The sequence below is a fragment of the Manis pentadactyla genome, chromosome X (assembly GCF_030020395.1).
Source record: "Manis pentadactyla isolate mManPen7 chromosome X, mManPen7.hap1, whole genome shotgun sequence".
Taxonomy (NCBI): domain Eukaryota; kingdom Metazoa; phylum Chordata; class Mammalia; order Pholidota; family Manidae; genus Manis; species Manis pentadactyla.
The window spans coordinates 128,936,977-128,955,221 of record NC_080038.1 but is presented as its reverse complement, the minus strand read 5'-3'; the positions used below and the strand labels follow the sequence as shown (position 1 = coordinate 128,955,221).

Genomic DNA, 18,245 nt, shown 5'->3' with positions numbered 1-18,245 from the left:
CTTGGTTCTCACTTACTCCTACGACTATGTACTTGACTTTTTTCTTCTTAGTACAGTCTTGGTCTCTTAAGTGTGGCCCATGGACCAGTAGCATCGGCATCACCTGGTCAGCTTGTAAGAAGGGCAGAATCTCTGGCCCCACCCCAGACCTACTGAACCAGAATTTGCATTTTTTAACAAGATCCCCAGGTGATTTGTATGCATGCTAAAGTTTGAAAATGGCTGCTTCCAAGTGTAAGCTTCTTGAGGGTAAGAACCTTAGAGCATTTAAGAGAGGGTCTTGCACATCACATAATGGATCAGTGGTTTTTGATTTTTCACATTTGTGCTGTGCTTGTACTGTTCATTCAACTGATGTGGTCTCAGAGACCTATACACAAGAAATGTATGGGTGAGGGAGGGCAGAAAGAAGGGAGGGAGGAAGAGAGAGAGAGAGAGAGAGAGAGAGAGAGAGAATAATGACAATAAGAATGTAAGGATGAAGGGGCTAGACAGAGCCTCCAGGCTCTCTACTCCATGTCTGATGACTTTGTGCCTAGTTCTGAACATACAGAGTCTTTGCTCCCTGAGATGGGAAGAACTTCTTGTCTAGGCCTTGGCTTAATTTAGTGTGGCCAGAGGCAAATATCTTCCGAGACCATTTTGTTCTTACCTTAGGGATCTCAGTGGTTTCCCATTTTCTCTTCTGCTGGCATTCTGGGGGTGTATCTTCTCCTGCTGTCCCTAGAAGTCAGACTGGAACTTCTAAAAGTTTCAAAGCACCATATGGAAGAACCGTGCTCAGTGTTCAAACAGTACCCCCCCCTCTTTTTTTTTTTCAGGAACAGATTTTTTGCTCTGTTTTCAAACTTCAAAGTTTATTTCTGAAATAAAGGTTTATCCCCCACCCCTGCCCCATGGAATTCTGAAGGTTTTATACCAGTGCTAATTTCTAAAACCTAAGTCATTTTTTGCCTTTGAAATTTCAGTGCTGTGGGTCAATTTAATAACGTTGCCTGCAGGTTCTTTTGGCCTTCAAAAGCTGTCAGATTGTCTTTTCTTTGTTCTTTCAGAGAGCAAGGTTGCCTCATTCACAAAGCCTGAAGGTGACGGTGGAACCAGCATTTTTTCCACTCATTCACAGTCTTCCCCCACCCCTCTGCAGTATCTAGTTTATTTTCAAGTTAGGTCCTGTAGCAGTGAGATGCTTTATCAACTAACAGTTCTGAGTAAAGTCCCCAAAAGCTCAACAACATTTCACTGAGGGACAAGCAGTTACCCCAGTTACTCTGACCTCCATAGCTAGGGGAGCAGCAGAGGTTCTAACCACGCTCACTACCCTGCTGGTGCTCAGTGTCCCTCCAAAGCTACTGCGGGCCCTCCGTCCATCACCCCGACTGCTCCCCACACCTTCCCTTTTTGCCTTCCTCCTCCCCACCCTCACACTCTCTCTCAACTGGTTATAATTTAGAACAGAAGGTGTTTTATGGTTTGTTATATTTATTGAACAGTTTTGTGTTTCTTGTTCTTAAAAAAAATAGATGAGCGGAATATTTTATGTTATCCTCTGTATTTTAGTTTTATGTTGTGTTTCCTTTTCCTATAGCTCCTGATTTCCTTCTCTCCTCCCTCTTCCCCCATCTTTCTCTGCCTCCTCCACATCCGCTTGCCCTCAGTGATTCCGGAGAGAAAACAGGGTTTCCATTTCTGCCCACATATTTGGTTTAGGTACCTGGTTACTTCTCTTGGGATACTGCGAAATTCGATTCCTTAGTCAGTTTGAAAATGAGAAGCTCTAATATATGCACCCATGAATTTACATTCCACTTTCTAATAACTGAGTGTTTAAAAGGCTTTTTGTACAGATAGGAAAGTGCTAAATATATCTGACTGGAGTACCTCAGATCATTGCTCTGTAGTTTACATCTCTCTCACTTTGTTACAATTCTCAATGAATGCAAACTGCATCTCTGTTCTTAGAAATCTCTTTTCTTACACTGAATGCCTTTCCTTTTCCTAAAGATGAGGGAGCCCCTTTGAAACAGTTAGTGTGGGTTAGAACTGACACCTACCTTGTAGGCTAACCAAATTGTAGCTTGCTTTTCCTTGATGAAGTTATCACATTCTAGAACTTGTAGGATGATTTTATTGTCCTAGTTTCAAATTTGACTTTACGTTGGAGAGTGTATTCCAATTGGACTATTCCTCAGTGCTTTTTCTTTGTCTTTACCCTTACGGGGATCTTGTTTGTCCTGTCCCTATTGTCTCTTCCAAGCTTGGCCAAGGTTGTTGTTAGGTTATGCACTTATGTATAAATATTTAACAAGATAAGGTAGACAAAATGTGCTTGAAGATACTTCAGCCTTCCCCCCATTCCTCACCCCGCTCCCTCTGCAGCTCAATTTTTGTGTGGAGTCACAGATGGTTGCTTTATCTCATATGTTTAGATTTGGAGGACATTCCTTCGCACTTTGCTTGATGGACACAATGAAATGGCAGCTTTTGAGTCAATCTTGAGTACCAAAATGGTAGCACCAAGTCACAGATAACATTAGGCTCCTCTTCCTATTTTTTTCCAACTAGTCATCCAAACTCCCCTAAGTCAGAGAGTTTTAGGTATGAGATTGTGTGTTTTTTAAGAAAATATTTTGGATAAAGACTAATGTTCTCGAGTCAGGAATAACAATTAGTACCGTTCATTAATCAGGGGCATGTTTTGACTTTGAGTCCTGGCTAGGAAATATAAACTGTGAAAGTCACACATATATATGAACCTCGGGCAAATTTATGACTTGTCAGCCTTTTGAGGTTAAATTCTTAACCCCAAATCGGGGCTGGATTTATATGTGAAGTCCAGCACATTCCTCTGTGCCACTGAACACCCCCCTCCCCAGCCCTTTGCTTAACAGCGGCTAATGGCCTAATGAGCAAGAAGGATTTCTGCCTCTTATCAGCTGCCTAAACAGCAACAGAAAGGCTGATATACAGAGTATAGGTCAAAACCTGAGTACTTGAACCAAAAAACTATAGGGTCAGTTTAAAACTCTGGATATGCGGTGTCTCTCTAGTTCTATCAATACCTGCCAGTAAATGAGCTGGATACTTGAGTTCAAACCAATAGTAATAGTTGTCAAAAGTATGAATAGTCTAATTAATTTTGCTAATAGTTCTTTCCTTCTTTGTTTAGTTCCTCTATAAATAGCCTTCCTATAGTCTTTAATGAGCTTTTAGTTTGCGCCTGGAGGTTGTTATGGTCATGTGGGAGGGTTTGATTGTCAGATGGTGATGATGATAGAGGCAAGGATATTTATATTTTGGCCCAGAGCTTGGAAGGGGCTGCCAAATAAAGGTAAATAGATATCTACTACAACTTGTATTTCTTTTTAAAGTAAGTTTTTGAATAAACATGCACTCAACTTGCCAGAGAATTAGAGAAATCTTTGTGCCTCCTCGCACTGTGCTCAGGCGTTTTAAAGGAGAAAGAGCCATTGCCTGTTTCTTAGATCCACTTGCAATCCAGGCTGACTCACTTAAATAAATATTTTAGGGTATTGAGTGCCTATTATAGTGAAAGCCCCTTGACTTTCATTTTTTGCATTTGCATATTTTTCAGAGACAATAATGAAAACATGTTTTTTCAGATTCTCTTCTGTTATTGAAAATCCAATTTACATAAACAGGCATTGTTATGGTTTAGGGAAGAATGTGGGGGTCCCATTCTTTAGCTCCTTGTATATCTTTGCTAAGGCTTGTCTAAATAGAAGTCTTGATGCTTTCATCTAAGCAGCTTTTCTCATTTAGGTAAGCAGGGTGGTTTGAAATTTCAGTTTTTTCTAGATAATTGAGTCTCTTCTTAATTATTTCAGGCATGCAGGTTGCTCTCTTGATAGGAAAGACCCTAAAAATCTTGTAATCTCCTCAGGCACCCATTTGGTAATAAAATCCTGTGCATTTCCAGGGGTTAATTGTCATGACAATTGGGCGTCCCCTCCCCATGCCCACCCTGGAAGAAATGCCACTATCTTTTAGGGCCTTGGACGCCTCACATTTGCAAAAGCATACTTTAAAAATATATAAGAACGTTGCTGGAATTACTAGATCTAGAGGAAATTTAAATGTATTCAGATTCATGCTCATTACACAACTTTCATTTAGAGGTTTTAATAGCCTTGTCATATTTCTCAGAAAATCATCTGCCTGACTTTGCCAGGCTTGGTTTTCTGCCCTGAATGAAAAACTGAAGATCTGCCAAAGTGGAGCTTAACTATCCCCTATTCTATCCTTTTTCTCCAAAAAGAAAGAAAAGCAAAGGGAAAAGGACGAGGAAAAAATTCTCAGAGGTCATCTGGTGTAGAGTGAGGTGGGAGACACCTAAAAACAACAACAACAAAACAACCCTGGCCGGCTTCACATCTGCTAGTCATTCCCACTGGTGTGACTTCAATTCAGCAAGTTTTTATTGAGCACCTGTGGTGGGGGTGGCACTAATAATAGTTAACATTTATTGAGCCAGGCCCTGTGCTAAGCTCTTTATGAGCCACATCCCATTTAATCCTTGCCATAGAACTACCAGCTGAGTATTATTATTTGCCCCATTTTACAGATGAGAAAACTGAGGCTTAGAGTGGTTTAGTGACTTGTCCAAGGTCAAATAGCTATGAACTAAATTAAACCCCCCTAGTCTGGTTCCAGAGCCATGTTCCTAATCACTAGTCTTATGAAGGGCTCAACATTTCTGGGAATTACCCCCAAACCCAGTTTTGAGAACCCAGGACATAATGCAGATTGAAAGTCAACTACTCCCCTCTCTTGGCTCTTCGTGGGGGAGGCAGACATGTAGGCAGATGAGGACCGTGCATGGAGGGCTCGCTGGACCTTGGAAGAGGAAGAAGGAGGGCATGGGCAGAGCAGAGGCTTGAATCTGTGGGAATGCTGTGTCCCACATGGGGGTTCAGCAGCCTGGGGGCACAGGCCTTTGATTTTCCTGCTCAGTGAAGGTCATCCTTCTGTGAGTTGAACTGCCTTAGTGACTGCATCAACTGGTTTTCCTTCACTGGCTCAGCAGACTGTAGCATGAGCTACCTTGAACCCAGCACTCCTTAGACATGCATGGTCAGCACAGTTTGGGAGAACTGGCTCTGTAGTTCCTGTGTCACCATTTCTCTTTCATTGCAGTTCTCCTTTTAAAAGAAAGTTAAAGGTAAATGAGGCAGATCAGAACCAAATTGCTGTGGTCTGGAGAACTGGTGGGCTTCCTGAAAACAGGTCATATTAAGACTAGCAGCCCACCGGGAGACCCTTGATCCAAGCTCGTTGCCTTCAGCTTAATGTGGAGCCCTCCTGGCACTGCCTTTTGGAGCCCACACTGGGCTCGGGAGAGCTCTGTATCTGAATCACCCATGGCTTGACACAAGAATGAAGTTACTATTAGCAATTTTTGAGTTTCTCAGTGAAAGCATGCGAAAGGAAGGGAAATCCCCAAGTCACCTGTTTGGGTAATTTATTTTTGTTTTTCATAGCTCCCGAAAAAAGCAAGGAGGAAAAAAGTCACTACTGAGCACCATTGGAAAGTCTTTTATGTGTTGCATTAATAACATAGATTTTCCTCAATTTTAGGAAACATTTGGTCCACCAAACGAACTCACCAACATGAGCAAAGTGAACTCACCAACGTGTGTGTGTGCATTTGAAACAATATCTTTAGCTTCCAGCCTCAGCTTACGAAAAACTCCTTATGTGTCCAAGTTTCTTATAGTTGCACTGCAATGGTTGGCTTGCCAGCTCCCCTCCCATGCACTTCCTCTTTCAGTAAATCTCTTCCCCAGAAAGGGGTTGCCACCAAGTCTAGACTTCAGTAACATGCAGGAGCACGGCCAATTAGTAAGGATTTTGATTCATATTACATGAAGGTGGGAGGAGGAGGAGGAAAATCCACCTTTCTCAGTCCTTCAGATCCTCAAGTCCTAAAACAGCAGTTTGTTGAAGACATATAAAATTACTGGAGCATTTACACAGCTATTCCCCAAGATGGCATAAATGCCACAGCACTAGAGCATGTCAGTGTAGACACTCAGATCAGCTGAAGGATAGGAAGAGGGAAAAGATCAATACTTTGCTTCTCACTCAGGGATCAAGAGTGAGTGTTTGATTTTCTTTTGGTTGCATTTTGCTCAGTTGCAGTGTGTATGTAGTACTAACAAGGCAACGGACTCCCTTTCCCACAGGTTCCTATCATAGGGAAAGGGGAAAGATAAAATAGAGGTACAGATTATTTACAGTGGTTGAGAATGTAATTACAAGGCGCAGTGGCTTGAAACTGAAATTTAGGTTAGCCATTAGAGCTGGGAGAAGTATCTTAATAGTAAGGGCAATTGGGCATCGGGAAGATTTGCCTGGGAGCTGGTTAAACACCAACTCCAGAAGTGCTAAAGACTAGGACAGATGTAATGTGAAGAGAGACTTCTACCAAATGCAGAGCTGGGCTGGAGGCCCAGACAGGCATTGTCCATTGTTGCCCTGCTTTGTGATTATTTAATTGCTAAATAGCTTAAAGCAATGTTTTTCATGTGTCTGAAATATGCCTAATTTGTTAAGCATAAGAAAACAAATGCATTTGAGCAGTGAGAATGAGACCTTTGGATTGGTCTGAGCACCCTCCTAACAGGCTTTCTGGAATCTGGGTTAAGGAATGAGGCAATATTATTTTTCTCTCCTGTAAGACTTCTTCCTTCTTCTAATACAGGGCTTTTGCTGTTAGAAGTAGCAGTTGGGCTCGGTCAATATGACTTTCGCAGGGCTGACCCTAGATGAAAGTTGGCTTTGGTTCCTTTTACTCTTTAAAAATCTTTCTTTTTTGACATCGCCTCTAGCCCTTGTCCGGGTGTTCTGAGTGGCTGCCCCAGCCCCTTCCTTCTTTTCCTATGCTGGAAGAAGATCCCAAGTAAGCTCTTTAGCTTGGAGGTACGAGGGAAGTGCTCAAGGAATATTGCACTTTAAGACAACACCTGATGAAGCTGCTTAACCAAAGTAGTAACTCACCTGTGATGAAGCATTTAGACACTACTGGGCAGTACTTGTAGGGGTATTCATTTCCTAGGGCCGCCACAACAAATGACTTCAAATTTGTTCGCTTTCAGCTATTGAAATTTATTCTCTCACCGTTCTGGAGACCAGAAGTCCAAAAGCAAGGTGTTAGCAGAGCCTCATTCCTCCCAAGGGCCCTAGGAGGGAATCCTTCCTTGCCTCTTCGAGCTTCTCGTGGCTCCAGGCATGCCTGGGTTTGTGGTTGTATCAGTCCAGGCCCTGCCCCTGCCTTCACATGGCCTTTTTATCTTTCTGTCTCTCTCCTCTATGTGTCTCTTATAAGGATGCTTGTCATTGGGTTGAGGGCCCACCTGGATAATCCAGGATGACCTCATCTTGAGGTCCTTAATTTAATTACATCTGCAAGACCCTTTTTCCACATAAGGTCACATTCATAGGTTCTGGGGGTTAGGAAATGGACAAAATTATTTTGGAGGGGGGGCATTCAACCCACCACAAAAGAGAGCTTTCTGGGCCTCTTTAATCATACCAATTTCCCAGAGCTCTACAGGGAACTTGCTTTAGGGAAGCTTAAAGTTGGTTGTAAAATTTCAGTGTGTTTCCTAAGAGGGATGTGGGTGGCAACTGCTGTTAATCCATTTTCCAAATGGCTAAATTGAGGACCAGGGGAGCAAAATGACTTACCCAAGTCACTCTGGATCAGAAGAAGAGCTCTGAAACAGAATTGGCTACCATATTTTTCAGCACAGACTTTTGTTGGATTTTTTTTTCTCTTAACAAGTATAAATTTTCTGAACAGTTTAGCCATAGGAAGGCAATTATTGCTTATTACCCACCTGAAAAACCTTTTCACAGGATCTGTAGGATCAAGGAGATGATGTACTTTCAATCCACCATGGCTTTCAACCTACTATTTTTGGTTTGCCAGAACATCAGCTACAGGGAGTTTGGGAAGCCAGAAACATCTGTGAAGCAAAAGCTGCCATTTTAAGATGCATGTATACTGAGTTTTAGGTACGACTGGCACGCAGAGTGGTAAGTGTATAGTTTTCACAGAGAGACACTCTCTGAAGAAATGCTGTCGCATTTGCTTATGACAAAAGGGCTGGTACTAACATTTATGGCAGTGACAAACTTGGTGTGTAAATAGATTAGTGAGGTAGAGTCCGACCTTCATGGAAAATGCCTGGAGGTCACCAGCTCCACACTCTTACCTAGTGTAGGTATTTCTTCTTACCTTCTGTGGTATTTCTGATATTGCTCCCCAAATTATGCTTGAATGCTTCTAGACATAGTTTGCTTACTGTGCAAAGGAAGCAGGCTCCCAGTGTTGAGTATTTGCTCTTTTCTTCCACAAGCAGTTATTGAGTGTGTACTGTATACCAGGCACTATGCCTGCCATCTTAGGGGATAAATAATGGCCAAGTTTGGATAAGTGAAGGTTCTTATGGTCAGGATTCTCACCTGGCCCTGGTTGGCTAGCTCACCACACACGTATGGGCAATACATTGCTATTGACTCTGTATAAAGAGCTCTGCCCAATGCTCTGCATGACAAGTGGCAGGGCTGCACAGCTGCAGGAGAGCAGAGACTGGCATGATGACAATGCCCAGGACAGAGACTGAGACGGCTGGGTGGGGGGTGGCGGGGAGAGGGGGAGAGAGGCCCAGAGGCGGAGACCTGCTTGCTGCGGGCAGACTTGCTCTGAGTGGACGGGATTCTAGTGACTGACCTGTCACCATGGGAATAAAGTTGGGTATAACCCTTTCACCCCAAGAACGTTCTACTGTCATTTTCTTTGGTCCCACTGAATCCATAGGGAACTTGTCTGGGGCTGAAACCCATTGGCAAGACACCAAGATATAGTTCCTGCCTAAAGAAACTTAAGTTTAATAGTAGGGATAAGAAAAGTATGCCAAGAAGTATAAAACCTAGATTGCAAAATGCAGTTTTAGAGGTACCAAGTGTGCTGAAAATTCTGAGAGTTGATAGCTCATGGGGTTTATCTAGCGAGGTGCGAGGAGAGCTGGGGGAGGGGAGACAAACATTATGAAAGAGACTTGAGAGAGACCTTATGAATGATAAAGTTTGATAGCTGAAGCTAGGGGAAGGGCACTCCAGGGACAGGAATAGCATGAGCAAGACAGGAAATGGAGCTATGTGTCTGGGGACGTTTTACTGAATCCTCACAACCACCTCGAGAGGTAGGCAGTGTTGTCCCCATTTTATAGATAAGGAAGCTGAGCCTCAGATTGAGTAACTTGCCTAAGATCACATGGCTGCTAAGCAGCCAAGTTGGGGTTTGCACCCCGGTCTGTCTCCTTTCAGAGTCCTTCCCTTTGCCACTGCATGCCATCACATCCGGAGGCTCTCTGCCATTAGGTGGCCTCTGGAGACAAAGGGGCATATAAAATTGTGTGGTTATCACATGGGGTGAAGCTCTGTACAGCCTGGGTTCTTGGTTTTGCCTTGGCCCTATATCCACGTTCGCATATAGCTAAGTGCTGTTGCCAAAGCCTTCCTAGAAGGGCAGAAGCGAGTCCTTTGCTTCTCTTATGTCCTGCGATGCCCAGTTTAGAATGGGCTTAGTGGTTGTCGATGGCCTACAGTTGGGGAACTTCCACTCTCAGACCTGAAATTACCTTGGGGGTCATGTGGTCAGGCCCAGTGTGAGAAAGTATTTGTCTGAGTCCCACAGCTCATTTGGTAGCAGAGCAGATAATAACACTTTAGTCTTGGTGGGAAAGGCCCTTTTCCCCTTGATGTGATTTCATGTACAGGGGAAAGGGCCTAGCACTTAGATTAGGCCTAGTGTGTTGAAATTCTCAGCTGTGCTTCAGGTCTGCATATTTGAAGATTGTATCTGAAAAATAAAAATTTTTATACATCTCCTGAAAGACGGGATCTCAGCTGGTTATCCGAGTAGAATAACAATTAGTGAAAGAGTGACTGGGGGAGACAGGGAAATTGCCTGAGTTTAGTCCCTCTGGCAGAATTTTAAACGAAAAGATTCTTTATCCCAACTGGCATTATTCCCCAATTTTATTTTTATTAGGGGTTTTCCCATTATCTAAATAATGTATGTGTGTGTGTGTGTGTGTGTGTGTGTGAGAGAGAGAGAGAGAGAGAGAGAGAGAGAGAAAGAGAGAGACAGGAGAGAGAGAGAGAGGGATATCTTCCTTCTGGGCTCTGAGGACTTCGTGTTCCCTGGAATACTGCCCTTCTAAAAGTTACTCTAGCAGCATCATTTAATCTGGCCTAGTTCCTTTAAAACTGAACTCTCTTGAAGTTCTGGCACTGGTTCCAAGTGAAAGGGGAGGGCATCAAGCCCAAACCTCGGTGGGCCCCTTGAGATACAAAGATGAGTCAAGTCAAGGGTCTTTCCCTCAAGGAACTTAAGTCTAGTGGAGATAAGGCATGCAAAAATAACTGCGATGCAAGTTAGGGAGTGTGAGAAGTGTGTTGACAAAGGATACTGAGTGCTGTGGGAATGAATTCCAAGGACAGAAGGCTTGTGGAGTACATCTCCTTTTCGCTCTCACGAACAGTGTCCCCTGTGAGAATCCAGTTCAAAGCTAACTAGGAGTCAATTATACCTTAAAGCTGGGAAAAAATTAAGGCAACAAACAAACAATAACCAAAGATCACTACGGCTCCTCTTGTAGCATGGCTCACGGAGCTCCTCCTCAGCTGGCCCCTGCTGCTCGCCACCAGCTCACTTTTCCCTCTAGCCTTTCCCGTTTCCTTGGCAGCACCTGAATATGCCACTGACTTTCACAGCCCTGTGCCCTTGCCCCATTTTCCTGGAGGTTTTTAAAGGGGAATGATGTGAGCAGGTAGGTACTTTAGCACTATCTCTTTGGGGCTTGGGTGGAGGAGCGTGTAAAGGCAGGAAGGTCAGTTTGGAGGCTGTTATACTTGGCCAAGTAAAAAGAGGTGAAGTGAAGATGGAAAGCAGGAGAATGATGAGGGATGTGTAAAAAGCAGAACCAGTGGGATTTAGTGACATTTGGCTACAGGGGATGAGGGGGAGAGAGGTGTCCAGAATGACCTAGAAGTTTCTAGTTAGTGTGGGAGTCCATTTCCCGGACCAATTTGTGAACTCTGGGGCAGGGACTGTGTCCTGTTCATTATTGTATTCCTTGAGTTGGGCATAGTCCTTGGCACAAAGTAGGCATTCAGTAAATGTTGGATGAATGAATTGTTCACCACTTTGGCAGGCTGAATGTAATCTGTGAATTTGTGTTCCCAGAGCACATGTTGACTGTTGGTTGGGAATGTGGTCCAGAAGGAACTTCTTTGTTGGAGAGTGTAGCGATCTAGGGATTCAACCTTTACTGTGGGCATGAAATGATATGCAGTTAATTGACAGTTGGCAGTAGAGATAAAGGTAATTCATTCTTTAATTCTCAGGCTTAGAGAATGGCTTATCTCCAGGGTTACTTTAAACTCCCAGTACTCCAGTGAGGTAGCGACATTTTGGCTTGCTTTTTACAGAGGCAGAGTCTATGGTGGCCCCAGGCATGATCCTTGATTTAAAGTCTGAGCTCGTGATACCCAGGTGCGCCCTCTGCAAGGTCATGTTCTTTCAGGCTAAATAACTGAAGGGTAACCTTCAGCTGGGATCCCTGAGATGATTTCTTCCACCAGCAATCATCACTTTCCCTACCGGTTTCAAATGCAGCCATTTCTTTCATCTGTATTCCTATCTTGATTAGTGAGAAATTAATGAGTGTGTAAGATTTGATTTAGATAATGATTAATTAGGGAAAAAGGCACTGTTCTAATAGCAAGTCACTATTATATGCTAAGGAAATTAGTTAATATTTTTGGATGGCAAATTGACTTGTCCTCCATTAAAAAAATACCTTTTGAAAATGCTTGATTTTTTTTTTTTTGGTTCATTAGTAAAGCAACCTGCACTTAATCCTTTGGATAATTTTAATAGGCATCTATTATTTTCCCTACAAGTCATGAAGCAACCAGTTTTGGATATCATTCATCCCCTTGCCTAATATTACTTTAATGATAATACATTATTATTTTGAGCACAATGCACCTTTGTTAGCAAAAAAATAATCTGCCGTTCAGAAAGCGGACTTTGGCAATGAAATGTGTCAAATCATCATATATACAGAGAGAAAAGATTTCAATTTTCATTGTTACTGAGCCCTGACGATTCTTTTCTGTTAGTGTTTGAATATGTTTTATCTGCTCTTAGAAAAGTATAAGGATCGAGGGTCTACATTAATGTTTCTTTTGTTCTTTAATGTGATTTTTGACAATTTATAGTCATTAGCTAAAATTGCAGTCTAGTAAAATAACCAACATACAGAACACAGTAAAGGTAATTAGAGAACTGGATGGCTGGAAGTGACCTTGAGGGGTTATTTAGTCCATTTCCCAATTTCAGGCCGTAAGACTAATCTTCCTAAACAGCACTTTTTATCATGTTATGCCTCTGCTTGAGAACCAACAGTGGCCCTTTATTGCCTATGGGGTCAAGCCCACAGCCTTCTGTCTGCATTGAAGGCCCTTCAGATTCTGGCCAATCTTTCCTGATAAGCTCGCTATGGCCAAAGTTCCAGCTTCTCTCTGGGCAGTTAGTCTTGTCCCACCACTTCACTTGTGCCAAACACATTTCACCCACTGGCCTCTCCAAATCTTTCCCATCCTTTCCTGTCTAGCTCAAGAGCCCATCTCTCCTGGAAGTTTTCTCTGACCCCTAGAGCTTCTGCTGAGCATTCACTTATCTAGCCAATGTTGTCTATATTACATATTTAAACAGTCACCCTTATTGAGATAGAATTTACAAACATCAAAGGCACCCATTTTGAGTGAACAGTTTAGTGAGTTTTGATAAATGTATAACCCTTGTAACCACTACCCCAATTAAAATATCTACTGTTTCCATCACCTCAGAAAATATATCGCCTATTTTGTCACCTGAATATACCAACTTTCACTGTTCTATAGCTGTTTTTTGTGTGTGAAAATCTAGTTTCTGAGAGTGAATTTATGTTTTGTTTATTTTAATTTTACTTAACATATAGTGAATATTTACTGTGTACCAAGAAGGCTAAGAGCTTTACATGCATAATCTCACTCAGTCCTTGCAATAACTCTGTAAGGTTAGTGCTTCTGATAATTGCATTTTGTAGATAGGGACAAAAGGCATGTGGAGGTTAAATAACTTAAACATTGTTCACTGCCCTCTTCCAATTAGGGACCCTGATCAGGCCTGGAGTGGGGTTTCTAAGTGAGTGTGGTGAGCCTATGCCCGCACCAAAGAAAAGGACGGAAGTCCTAGTCATGGGGGAGGTGGTAAAGGAAACCAGGAACAGTCTAAAATGTCAAGTCCTTGAATGGAGCCAAAAAGAGCAAGAATGAGGCTCAAAGGAAAGAGTCTGTAATGGAGGTCAAGGAGACAAGGCCACAGGAAGCCAAGCCTCAGACATCCACTGACACAAAAGTATGCATCAGGAGAGAGCTTTCTGTGGACCACCTGTGGTTTAGCTTCTGGGAGGGAGAGCAACTGATAAGGGTGCCCAGCTTGGATACACAGGGGAAAAATCCCCCAGAGGAAGGCTTCCACAAATCAAATAAAACTTTTCCGTTGTAAGACCCAGGACTGGACCCACTGTGCACACAAGGCATTGTCTCAGAATAATTAGAAATTACTTCATAGTTCCTTTCCACGAAACATCTATTTGTGTATCTTCAAGATGTTTGGAAATTGATTTTTGTGGTGCTTTAAATATTTTTCCAAGATCAAAGTTAAGCATACAGATGTAAACTTTTCAGGGTCATCTGTCTCTACTCCGTCCTTTTAGATCAGACCAACACAAAGGTCTTTCTGAGTGTTCTCAGTCTGCAGCGCTCATTAACTGAACACTACCTGCCCCCGGCTGAATGGGATCAACAGGGCATCATCTCTAGGAGATGGGAGTCATTCTCTGCTCTTCAGGAAGTAAAAATCTATGAGAGAAGATTATACCATGAAGGCATTTTTTAATCTTCCAAAACCAATGGGAACTAGAAGCCCTGTAAGGACTTCAGTTAATTTTTTATTTTTTAAACATCTGGGAATGCAAGTTCTTAAGCCCTAAAGAGTTGAACCTTTCTGGCTTATTTGAATAGTCAATTGCTAAGTCTTCTCCTTATCTGCCTCCCAAGCTGTATTGCCTGTCTCTGTTCCCATTTCCTAGCTCAATTCCATTCTTGCCCAAAAAAAAAAAAAATGTGAGCACCTCTTTGACAAGTGTGGTCCACAATTACTTTTCCTTTCCATCTAATAAAGGAGCTATTTTTCTTTAACCTTCTTTTGTTCCTGACATACTTAAAGAATGCTTTGCTATTTACTACGCCTTCTGTGGGTCGCATCTTATTTCTTGAATTGGCCTTTCTGCTTTTATTCACACAAGTACGTACCAGTTCTCCATGTACCTCCTTAGATCATTGCCCTTGGTGTTACTTTTTGTTCCTTCCACTTGGGATTTGGTTCCCAGAGTAATTCTTTGTTTTGCTGATGAGGATTCCCCTCTAAATTCTTTCTCTGTTTCTTTCTGTTTTGTTTCTTTCATGCGCATGTTCGTGCATTGAAATGGTTATATTTCATTATTGTCACTTCATTTAGGCATGCATAGCTCTCCTGGCCCACTTTGTTCCTTATGTTGTCTTGTGCTGGGGCCTATTTTAAGCTGGTCTGGGAGTTATATGGAATTTACTTAAAGTGTTTTCCCTTTAGCATGTATTTCTCTCCTTCCTGGTTTGGAAATCCTGAATTCTCATTAGTTTATAGATGTTTTATTTCCTCAAATCTATAGGTAACTCTTAGCCCCCAGAACAGTTGTACTGGTTTATTGTTTAACTGGGCAGTGATAACTGGGAGGGTGGACAAATATTGCTCTATCTACATTTGTTACATTTGGATATAATATATATATTATATATCTGTACTTGAATACATTATATATGTATATATATATATATATATATAACATATGTGTATATTATAGACTTTTCTTCATGACATCTGCCATGTTTTTCCCAAATATTTTCATTTGAGCTTTTATTCCTTTAAAGATTTTTGGCTAAATTAATTCTTGAGGTAGTGGCAGATTATACAATGATGAGATTTGACCAACACGGGGAAGGGGCACACTGTGCAACCTTTAAGTTACTTTATGAGTTATCACATCAAAGGCAAATAAAACTGGTGTCATGGTAACTCAAAGACTCATTCCTGGGCTTCTGTAGGTACACTGAGTAGCAATTTGTTATTTTCTAAGATCTAAGCAACTCATCCATAGCACTTCACGGAGAAAAGATCTGAGCCCTATTATTTTATAACTCCCACTAGCCGGAGCTGGTGGGAGGAGGAACAGCAATAACAGCCACCATGCCAAATAAACCCTACCATTACTGAAAACTGGAAGTCATCACCAGTGGAAATTTAGAAACACAAAGGATTTTATCTATAACATTTATTTGAACATATTCAAATAGCAGTTATTTTAAAACACATTACACTACTTAGCCATCAGTTTACCAAAAAAGTAAATAAAACTAAATGGACAGGAACTTGGTATATGAGAAGTATCTGCTGTATAGGATTTTTCATATCTACATATGTGTCCCAACCAACCTTGTTTAAATCTAGATTGGCTACTCTTCCCCAAAGGGACTCTTTCCCTTCTTGGTTCAGTAACCTGCATCACTTCTCAGTCGTAGAATAGCATTGCATTTTGTAACCTCATGTGACAACCTCATGGAAGAACACGGTGAGCTTGGAGTGGCGCTGCTTTTTCTTTTTCTGAAGATAATCATAAAGCCTTTAAGCTTCGACTGTATTTAAAATTGGTTTAAGGCTTGTATATGAGATTGACATTTATAGGATATAAATGTAAACTCTGTGCCTCCAGACCCCAAATTGTATTTTTACACATTAAATATCACCTTTCCGTCCAGTGCTGTAAATTGCAGTGCTGGATTAGGTTTGGTGATGTGTGTTATCTGTGCTCTCCTCTGCTGCTTTTGTCATTAGCTCCCTTGAGGAGGGGGAAGTGGAGAGCTTGGAGTCAGCGCCTTGGACTCCAACAGTGATGTTATGTGAGGCAAAACTTGATGAATTTCATTCCTAAATTAGGAAAAGAAAACTTGGACACATACATTAAGGCCATGATTAACTGGAATTCCTAGGGAAATAAGATGAAGTAATAACATACATTTTCTCATAACTTAGGGCTCACTGGTCTCTCATCCTTCCCACTTTTGAAAAAAACCTCAGTTTGTTGAAAAGCTGCCTAAAATGTCTAAATATGCTTTCTAGCCTTAACTTCAGTAAGATTTGATGTTTATTATGGAAACTTACTTTGCTAAGGACCTTATAGGACTTCAGGGGAGTCTTCCTTATACCCCATACACATGTTTTGTCACCAGAGCTAACCATGTTGCCTTATTGCACTCATTTACTATGCACTAGGTATTTATCTCTATTAACCCTGTTCGACAGTGAGTTCTTTGGGGGTAAGGACCACATCTTTCTTGTTCAAAGTTGTACCTCCACAGGTAGCACTCTGCTTGACACAAAGAAGATATATTAGATGGTTCCTCTGAGAAACAGATGCCAATATGGTCCTAGATGTGCTAGAGATTTATTGGGGAAAAAAGCTGTGAAGGAAAATGAGCAGAAAGCTGAAGGATGCTGGAAGAGCCATCAGATTGTGGTGCAGGTCTGACTCCTGCAGAGGACAGAGGGAGAGAAGGAAGGTCGAATAGGAAGAATATTAGATTGCAGGGCAGTTTTATGAAAGTTTTGTCAGCATCAATGGGGAGTGAGCCCTCAAACCAGAATCTTTGTCAGCAAAGTCCTGTGTCTCACAGGACTTAATATCTTTGTCACGCTCAGTCATTGGCTGGGAGCAGCCGCTAGAGATTGTGGTCTGGGTGAACATGTCAATTACACTCCCACAGCAGGAGGTCTAAAATGCATATTTCCATGGCCACCACAGAAGGAGCTCAACAAATGCTTACCTAAGGGAGAGTTTGAGTAAACCGGGGGTTGTAGAAGAGGTAGGAGATTGGACTTAATATTCACTGAGCCTTAATATTTGCTAGCCTTGCTGGAGGATATACATTAATCATGGGACTTTCCCTCACTTCTCGCAGCTCTCCCAAATGTTACCTTATCAAAGAAGCCTTCCCTGACTTCCGGTATAAATAGAATCATCCCCGCAACCACCATTCACTATCTCCCATGGTTTTTTAAACATTAAGAAAAAAAAAAAGAACTCACAGCTTAAGAGGTCTATTCGACTTACCAGAAAATTGCACATATTTTAAGGGTATAATTTGGTAATTTTGATATATGCATACAGTCATGAAACAATCACTTCAATCAAAATAATGCACATATCCACCACTCCCCCAAATTTCCTCAGTCCCCCCTCTCCCTGTCCTCCATCTCCCCAATAACCACTGAACTGCTTTTTGTCACTATAGATTTTCATCTTGACTTTTACGTAAATGGAAGCATAGAGTATGTCATTTTTTTTTATTTGGCTTCTTGGCATAATACCTTTTGGGTTTATCCATGTGGTAGCATGTTTTAATAGCTCACTCCTTTGTATGACTGAGTAGTATTCCATTGTATGTCTATACTACAGTTTGTTTTTCCCTTCTTTATGTAGTTTTATTTTCTCTAGAGTACTTATCACTACTTGGCTATATATATGCATGCATGTATGTATCTACGTGTGTGTGTATATACATATATATATATATATATATATATATATATAGTCTGTTGTGTGTCTCCCAGAATATAAGCTCCATGAAGGCAAGAACTTATATCCTGCCATATCCACAATACTTGGCACATAGTAAAAGCCCAGTAACATATTCATAGAATGACTCTCATCTACTCCCAAGGCTTCAATTTTCGTTCATATGCTGATGGCTTCCATGGACACAGAAGTATGTTGAGTCACCAGTGGAGAGCTGAACATGACAAAGGTTTCTGTCATCGGGCAACTCAGTGGATGATGTTCATTACCTGAGAAACAGAACACAGGAAGTGGAACTTTGCGTGTGTGTGTATATGGCATATATTGAGTTCAGTTTTGTGTATGCTGAATTTGAGATTCCCATAGAGTAGATGAAAATGTGGGAGTTTGGAGCTTGGAAGAGAAGTGAGGGCTGGTTTAGGGAGTTCAGCAATC

At 41.7% G+C, this 18,245-nt stretch overlaps 1 protein-coding gene across 1 annotated transcript in view; it reads left to right on the top strand.

The window, feature by feature from the left end:
• The window catches only part of GPC3 (glypican 3), a 411,502-nt gene that overhangs the window by 12,031 nt on the left and 381,226 nt on the right, over nucleotides 1–18,245 (top strand). The gene's annotated exons all lie outside the window — the stretch shown is intronic.